We start from the raw sequence: 10,001 nt of genomic DNA, 5'->3' as shown, positions 1-10,001 counted from the left end.
GTGAAGAGCGAGGTTCAATTTATCTTTCTGTGAATCCATTTCAGACCAAGCGCCGTTCGATCCTAACGGGTTTCCAACAAGTACTACTACAATGTGGAGTCGTGTGGCTCCCTGAAGCCTGAGAACATCGTGTTCTCTGCACTCGCAAACTCAAAGAAAAACTGAGCAATCTGCAGACACAGTTGAGCCATGAAATACAGTCAGACGTGTTGGCGGTGTGATGGCTAATCTTGTTGTCTCAATTTATCATTCATATTTCAATCATTTGCTTGCATACATGGAATAATGGTCAAAATCATCTCATTTACATTTTTTTTTGCTCAGTTGAATATCCGAAGGGATATTAAATAATTATAAATCACTGATTTCTACTCCTTTAATTTGACGGTTCGGCATTATGCCTTTATCAAAACAATGGAAAATATCCGTAAACTACATTTTTACGTCTTTTGACAACACAATTTAAATAACAGAGTAAATATTTTTAAACGTCAAATGACGTTGTACATGATAAAATACGTTATATAAAATGGCGTCATCATGTACAACGGCATTTGACGTTTAAAACATTTACTCTGTTATTTAAATTGTCAAAAGACGTAAAAATGTAGTTTCGGATATTTCCATTGTTTGATAAGGCATAATGCCGAAACGTCAAATTAAAAGCAGTTAATTTTTTATAATCATTAAGACATACATTTGTTTTCATATTTGTTTGACATTATGTGAAAATCATTACATTTATAAACAATCTGGTAACAAACGTTTTCTTTTATTTGTCTAGTTCAGTTGACGCTTTATTGCAATCAGAAATGACATTATTCAAAATTTGCAAACGGCAATAGAATTGTGTTAAGCCTAAGCTTGGTTAGCATATGCTGTCATTGAATTGTAGTGTGTTCACACTGTTCTAATAATTATACAACAGGCTTCATCAGCAATGGGCAATAACAAACAAGTTTAAACTCTTTTCAGTGCTGGAACCGAACTTTGAAGGCCTTTGCAAACAGTTTGTATCCAGATGAACGCCACAGAACGTTGGCGTCTCATCAGGATCCAAACTGTTTGCTATTCTGAATTATTTTTGAAAAAAAACGAAGAAAATGCTAATTTAGAAATTCAGCAAACGACATTTTAGCAGACGACAAATTACCCAGCATGCAAAAGTTCAACATTCCAGAGGCTAACCAGGGCCACACTTTCCATCTTAACTGGGGCTAATCAGGGCCAACACTTTCCATATTAACTGGATTTTCGAATAGAAAGAGACATTCTTTAAACAAAAAAATATTTAAAAAGGGGAAAGTGTTGTCCCCTGATAAGCTGTATATTAAGGCTTATTGGAGGAAACTTAAACTTAACCCTTTCAGTGCGGGAACCTGAATTTTAAAGACATTTGCAAACAGTTTGGATCCAGATGAGATGCCACAGAAAGTGGCGTCTCATCAGGATCCAAACTGTTTGCTATTTTGATAGTATTCTTTACAAAAATAAAAATGAAGAATATGCTAATTTTAGAAATTCAAGCAGACGAACTTTTTTAGCAGACGACAAATGTTTCCAGCATGCAAATGGTTTAAATACATCACATGGTTTTCTCAGAGCGCGACTCATATACGTGTATTTATCACTGTGTCAATTCATGTGTCGTGTTACTGGAGCTCGATTGGTCATTGTCGGCTCTGGTACTACTTACATGTACCCCGGGTACACCTGTCATTCAAGTGGGGTAAACCTGTCAATTCAAGTGTCATGTTATGGAGTCGATTGGTCATTGTCGTACCTCGGGTACTACTTACATGTACCCGGGTACTTTTAAAGTCTACTTACATGTCCTGCAAATATACTAAACGATACCCGGGAATTTAAAGCTTAATCGGTCGTTGTCGGCTTTGTTTTGTAAATTAAATTATTCATATTTAATGTCAATTTTCTGGTAAAATGTCTCTATATTATCGAAACTCATACTCACAAAGCAATGTGACACAGTTTTTTAAAAAGATAAGTTTATTTAAGATAAGCGGTAAAGCGGCGTTTTTACGACATAGGAGTTTTAAGGCGGGAATACAACTTCGGGTACAGGTCTAATACGAACCGGGGTACGAGTTAAGTATATTTACCAATACCCTGGGGTACATGTAAAGGTAATACTTAAAGAAGTACCGGGGATTACACGGTAAGTAGTACCCGAGCCAATAATGACCAATGAGGCGTTACTGTATGGCTGAGAACAGATGTGAAAGTCTTTGTTATGTTTAGATAATACAGGTCTGAATGCCTGACTCTATAATATATACATCTTGATGAGAAAGTTGAAGTGGCTGAATGTAAAATAATTATGGGGACTGAACAAGTGAATAATAAAATGCAATTATTCTGACAGGATTGTTAGGATACAAGCAAAGCCCCTCAAATATCTGATAAAGATGACTGTCTAGTATGAATCAACAATAAAAATTAAAAGACATAGGGATACACTGAGTTTGTTATTTTGTTCTTTAAGTACACAATTAAATACCCTCTCATGTAATTAAAAGTTTTGTGTCAAGGACTGAAATTTGTCAACACGAAGAATCTTCCTATACAACAATTAAAAGTTTTATTTTCAAAACAATGCATGACAAGAGTGTGTGATCCAATGATAAGAAATTAAACATTTCATTTACACATTGTAATTGAAGCTTACATGCAAGACATAACTAGATAACTCATTAATATATAATAAATAAATACAATTAATTATACATTATATAGGGATTTCTTGTGTGGATATTTGGGTCAACGGCTCTTGTACAAAAAACAAAAACAATTGGTTTCAGCTCAATAACATTAGTCAACACGGAGGAAGTGAGCTGTACATTTTCTGTTTAAGACTTTGTTCGCAAGGTTCATCCCCGGCTAAACAATTAAAAATCTGATTTAATGTCGTGGTCGAGTTTCTTGATTTGATCATAACTGTTCATCTTTTAGTTTACACATATTGTTAAACTACTACAGATATTTAAGTTCAAAGTTGTCTTTGTTTTCATGATAGTTTGTGACGGACTGACAACATGAATTATATGAACAATTAACATGTCGATCGTTAAGCAAATATCTTACGAATATAGTGTTCTCTTCGGAAGAACTCAACACTTGCACAGTTGTATTATGTTATTTCACATATGAAACTATTTATAAACATACATTACCTAATGTAATACAGGAAGCGGCGCTAAACGGATAACTATCGGAACGAATTGGTTGTGAGATGACGTCACAGATGGTTGACGTCATAATGTATAATATTTCATGACGTTACGTTTTAATTCTTTTGACGTCAGTAAAATGGTATTTCATGGTTGCTTTTTAATATAAATACTGATGTTTCTATATTATCCTACATTAATTATAGTAAAAATTACGTCACGCTCCCATAAAGGTTGTAAGTTGGGGTAGTTGAGTTTCTGAAATACAAAAGATTCGAAATACAAAAGATCTGTTTCAGGGACGACCCTGGGTCTGTTAATGCCCGCGTTGAAACACAAAGTAAACTGCGGTTTACTGTCTCATTCCAAAGGCAAGTAGGTTGAGCCACCGACTGTTCCAGGGACGACCCTGGGTCTTTTAATGCCCGCGTTGAAACACAGTGGAAACTGCGGTTTACCGTCTCATTCCAAAGGCTAGTAGGTTGAGCCACCGAACCTGCGATTCCTAAGTTCAGGCACCAGTGTTGTTATATTTCAAAGTTTTAAGTTAGTTTTTCTGCGTTCAGGCGGCACTTTGTTTGAACCGGGAGTGTGTCCAAGCACGTGTCTCGTACAGAATTCACTTACTAACTCACGAAATATTGTGGACGAATTTTGAGTAATAGCTGAAATTTCCAGCTATTTATTTTGAATAAATATTTTTAATATTGGGTGCCGGAGAAAGGCGGAATTCTCTATAAAATAATTAAAGCACAATGTGTCCGGTATGGTGACTATCAACCAACCAAATACATCTCCACCTTTAAAGCTTTAATTATACGTAGAAAAGACCTTTACAAAATGCGTTTGCCTGTATCAAAACAAAACCAACAACATTATAACGACTTTTCCAACATGTGAACTTTCTCAAGACACTGATAATGCGCAGTTAACCAGCACACACACACTCATGAAAACTTTCATGAATTACATATGCTGCGCATGTAGAATACATAGATTATTTGAAATGCTTGTTATTTATTTTTTAATCAGATCAATGTTTGGCCATCTGCCAACAGACAGCGGCATTAAACGAACGCATCACTGCTTCGTGAGCATTGTATAGAAATAAGCCTCGGTCTGGGAAAACGGGGCACGTGCACAGTGTCGTCCAATATAAGCCTCTGCAGTCCGTCCAGGCTAATCAGGGACGACACTTTCCGTCTAGAATGGATTTTCGCTCAGAAGAGACTTCATATCAACGAAAAATTCCATAAAAGCGGAAAGCGTAGTCCATGATCTGTCGCGACACTTTACGCACATGCATTAAGCCCTAATTTCTCAGAGCGACGCTCAAATAGTCACCACTACTAAAACCTGTTTGCTTGCGCAATTATTCTTATGTTTCATTCGCAATTAGCTATTCGAAACACAAACAAAATTGAATACAATTCTTGCAAACGATTTTTTCCATGAAATGAGCGGCATTTCCTTTCATTTGCACTGATGCCGGTGGCCTTGGGCTTTAACATATTTCCGTGAAATTGTTCTACAATTAATACTTATTTTCCGACTTTTCACTGTGTGTATGAGGGTCTTTTCAGCCCTCAAAACTACACACCACAAAATATATGGCAGGCCTATCCTTTAACTTATTAAAATATTTTTTTACATTAAAATTACACATTTATTTGGTTGTCCAATATTTATTTTCTGCTTTAACTTTGTATTTAGTGTATAGTGTAAATACACGTACTTGCTATTGTAAGAAACAATTTAATTGCGCGTCCTGCAAGTTAAACTTTTAATAATTTTAATTTATTAAATCATTTTTTATTGTAAGACAAAATAGTCAATAAATTAAGAAATACGTATCTGCGTTTTCATCATTTGGCGTAATCATTAAACAAAACTAAGTGTTATTTTACGTTTATAAAATAAAATATGAAATTCTGAAGTGCAAAATTTTGATTGATTAGTAATTATGTGTATACGGTATATACAAATCGGTTAAGCATTCAATTGGACATTTAACATCTAAAAGCACAACTTAACCAAAAAATTGAAACTTAAGGCCAGTACTGTGATAAACCGTTTTAATACGATAAGTCTATTGATCTCCTTTGAATTGCATCTCTTGTGTGCAGATATTAGACGCACTAATTTTCATCTCCCAAAACATGGTAAGATCCCGTGCGGAAATCACGATTGATTTTCCTAATCACTTCCGGTGACATGTATTGATTGTTAGACGTTTTTATACTTTCATATAAAATATCTACACATAAATATATAAGAGCAATAACAAAATACAATTATCTAAAATATTTGTGAGCGTTGAATACATTGTATAGGAGTTGCTTTAACTGAATGTAATGACATATTGCTGGCACAATACAATGTTTCCCTTTAAATTGACTTGCTCACAGTTTGGGTCCATTTTCAAAACAATTGAAGTAGATTAAACAGGAATGTATCAATAGCGTTTGAACACGCGAAATAACACTCGTGATTAATGGAAGAATTATAATTGCTTAGGATCAGCGTTATTGTTTATTTTGCATTTTGTAATTCGCAAGATATCGAGTATGAATAGCATTTAATGCGTATAAATCCATTTTTAGAGGAGTTGCGCAAAACTATGTGCAAAGTATTATTACCAACGCCCATCTATGTTTACATATTTGGAAATTTAGGCTTTTATAACAAAACCAAATTAATTAATTGAATGTTATATTTTTATTAAATAAAATTTATCCTCGTAAAACAAAGACACGTACATGAAAATTAATCAACTCACTGTACATGAAAGTATTAACAATCAAATGTAAAATGTTGTGTAATGAAGACAAGGTATACCATAGGTATTGAAATGTATGCCGTTGGTTCTTATATGATTAACTTGACATGAATCTTTTTAATCGTGCTTTGTTTGTTTTGTTATACTTACGATGTACATTGTGCAAGTCATAATAAAACACATGTTCTGTTCTTATAAAACAGTTTCACCTATTGGGTCATTGATTGATAATCATCCTTCAAAATCGGTATTGGACAAAACGTGCAGTTGAAACATAGCGTTTATAATGCGCTAAACAAATATAACGCCTGCGTGATGCAGTGGCAGCGCATTATATTGATTTTGAATCTATAAATTAAGTAAATGTTATGTAGGGGTTAGTGTGAAAACGCGTGTCGTATATCGATTCAGCAACGATACAAGACTTGCAAGTTAGTTGCCTTTTTATTGTTAAATTGCCTTGTTATCAATCAAACGGTCGACTTCATACGCTTGAACTTTAATAGTTAATAGTTAATAGCATTTTTAAGCATTAGTCAAATAATATTCATTATTGAATTAGAGGTTATCATATTAACATTTGTATTATACGTGATTTACGCGATTGATTGCAACGTACTGGAAATGAATGGCTGAGACAGAATATATTGTTCTAAATAGTGCGTGTACATTTGAAAACCAGGTACAACTACAACTGCACTTTGCAGCTACATGATACAAACCTTGAAAAGCATAAAGGCTAATACATTACGTTCTATTCAAACTTGTTTGTTTAAGCTCAAATGTCTCGCGAGCCACTGCTTGGCTTATAGCGAGGAATTCACAAGTGTATGGTATTCAAATGTGTTTGAACATTTAATTACACCTGGCTGATTTTGTATACAAATAGTTATTAAAAATATGTTAAACTAATAAGTAATGTTCAACTATACTTTGTTAATGTTTTTTTTTAAAACCGAATTGTGCTTTCTGTATAAGCTATAAGATTCTTATTTGAATGATACATACTCGACACTTGAAATATATTTTTTTACGATGTTTATTAGCGTTGTGTCTTAAGAGTGAAATCTTTATAACCCAATAATCATTCAACGATTCGAACCAACATTTAATCGACAATAATGACTGTAAATAACTTGACATTATGTTACTCGTACTAAATAACAGGGGCGGATGAAGACGACACAGCTCTGTCATATGTTATCGTTTATATGAGACTTCTTATTTGATTATTTATAGTACCAATATATTTATAAGTTTTTAATCACCCCATTCGATGCTAAGTGCGCATGTATAAGGCTGCATTAGTTTAAATAAAACTGCTCCATATATAATGATTTATGACGCGGTAGATTTTCGATATATACCAATGGTTTGTGATTACAACCAAAGGAACATAAATGACGCCTCGGGTCGATTACTTACAGCAAGTCATTGTAAGATACTTTGATGTAAACATCTAGGTTACTCCTACTAAAAGCATTCGATAGTACTCCGAAGGATCGTCTGCATTCGTCATGGTTGCAGGATATCGCTGTAAGAATGCAAATAATGCCGGATGGACGCTGGTTCGCTTACTAAGATGTACCGGTATTCGCAACCTCTCGGAAATGGTCCATGAAGCGCGTACACTTTACTGCAAACTTAACACATTTTTGGCGTGTACTGGGTGCTTGCAATGCACTTAAAGGTCGTTATTATAGCGTACCATTTGGGTCGAAAGTCAACAAGACCTACTAGGTAAAAAGAGATATGTACGTCGACGTACACTCTGTACGTCGACGTACAAAAATTGTACGTCGACGTACAATTATGAAATACACTTCGACGTATATATTTGTACGTTGACGTACAATTTGTACGTCGACATACTTTTTGTACGTCGACGTACACATTTTCTGAACAGCCAATCAAAACACTCGTCTCTTGATCCGCTTTTCCTTCAGATATATTCATAATAAATGCTTTAAATCTCTTTTTTTATTTGAGGACAAAATGGATAATAATATCAAAATTGAAATAAAAACAACAAAAACACAAAGAATAAAAATAAGTATCTACCTGACGGTATTTATTCTAAAATCGATTTAAGTAATAGATATTATACACTTTATTAGACAGCCGGCTGAGGTCTGATCTATATGTCATAACGTGACGTTCAAATGGATAGGGATCACCACAGCAGGTTGCTAATACACAGTGTAGATTTCCGCTGTTTTATGGTGGTAACACGATTGTTTAGAAAGCATAGGCCAAATAATATGAAATCAAATCTTGAAATAAAAATCGTATAGAGTCTGAAAATAGCGCAGTGGATGTTTTATTTGCGGATCAAAGCAACATATGTAAGGGGTCTTCTGATTGGCTAACACTCAAGGGTCGGTAAAAATTGTACGTCGACGTACAATTTTGTACGTCGAAGTACAAAAACATGTACGTCGACGTACATATTGTACGTCGACGTACTTTTCTCTTATTACCTAGTAGGTCTTGTTGACTTTTGACCCACGTGGTACGTCATACGTTATTGTCAAGAATGCAGTGCTGGGTAGCATGTTGTTAACCGTACGGTGGTCACCAGGCTTGACTTAGCAACATTCTTTTTGTGGGTTAGATGTCTTAGATTTTTAGTCCTTGATATGCGTGATATGATTTTGACTCGTTAGCAATCTGGGTCTTTACGCGGAGGATGATGTAAAATATTAGAAGGGACGTCGTGAACAATCGCAGAATTCAGTCATTACCAGTTTGTGACATATAACAATAATGTAGCTTGAAAGGAAAACAAACAATGATGCCGTTCTTATTTACGTTTTCCTATAAAAGATTGGCTTGCATTAAAATAGAGACTGTGTTGTGCGATGAGGTATTTCGAAATTGCATAATTGAAGCATTAATCTGGCCAATTTAAACGTTTTACTAAATTATCTCAAAGCATAACCTTAAAGGCGTATGTCTTCCGTGATCGGACGAGTCTGCGTTGCAATATGCCCACGTTTTTTCGGAAATTTTAAAATAAATTCAGATTGGAGGAAACGTGTATAACTATAATCGAGTATTATTAAAATTCTTTGATAATATTTGTGTATTTAGTTTGATTATGTTTGTAATGCATATGATAGCTTTTAGTATTCCTTTTATTTTCACCCAACGTTTTAGTAGTTGACGAGGTGATGCACCTTGAAACGAAACGATAACGCTTGGTTATTACAATACACCTAATACGTAAATAATTAAATTTGGAATTTATTTATTAGAATATCAAAAGCAAATGTTGTCGCCTTGACATCTTGACAACTAACAGCAAACAAAACATACAACGTAATATTTTTTTTACAGAAACGACGAAATGATGAAGTATACATATAAAACCATACCGTTGGAAAAATGTTTTTTCTCAAGACTGAAATGCATCTCTAATATGCCCATCTCAGAAAGTGGAGATGTGGATATGATGAAAGACATAAACAGTGATAATTACCTGGTTTATTTTACAGACATCGTCGCAAGTGCACACCGCGTGCTGATCAGTCGTCAGAAAGTGAATGTTTATGTCTTCAACTTTTTTATGGAAAAGTCACTCGGAGATCATCTTGTGTTAATATGTTCTGTAGACGGTCATTTAATGTACATGAATCACCATTATGATAATAATTATTAATTATATAATTGCAAACACTGAATAAATATATGCAGATAATGAATCTTGACGTGCGAGGCAAGCATTAAAGATTTGACGATGATAAACATCTAAGTCTGATAAGGTTTAATAAAACTGAGTCAAACACTTGAACACCATTTCTATCTGCCTGGTTTACATCGTCGTTGATTTATTAGCATTGATCGTCCGAGGATGTATTAAAATTTTGTGCAAACACCTGAAATGGTCTTATGACAATGATATATAAGAATCCGTATCGTGGTTCTAAACTGAAGTAGTCCAAATGTAAACAACTTTATATCATTCCCGTTTTTACATCTTGCTCAGTAAGGATGACAACTGCAAAAAGCACATTTTTTGTGTGTATGTTTGT

The sequence above is a fragment of the Dreissena polymorpha genome, chromosome 9 (genome assembly GCF_020536995.1).
Source record: "Dreissena polymorpha isolate Duluth1 chromosome 9, UMN_Dpol_1.0, whole genome shotgun sequence".
NCBI classification, from domain to species: Eukaryota; Metazoa; Mollusca; class Bivalvia; order Myida; family Dreissenidae; genus Dreissena; species Dreissena polymorpha.
Note: the sequence above shows the minus strand (reverse complement) of the source record.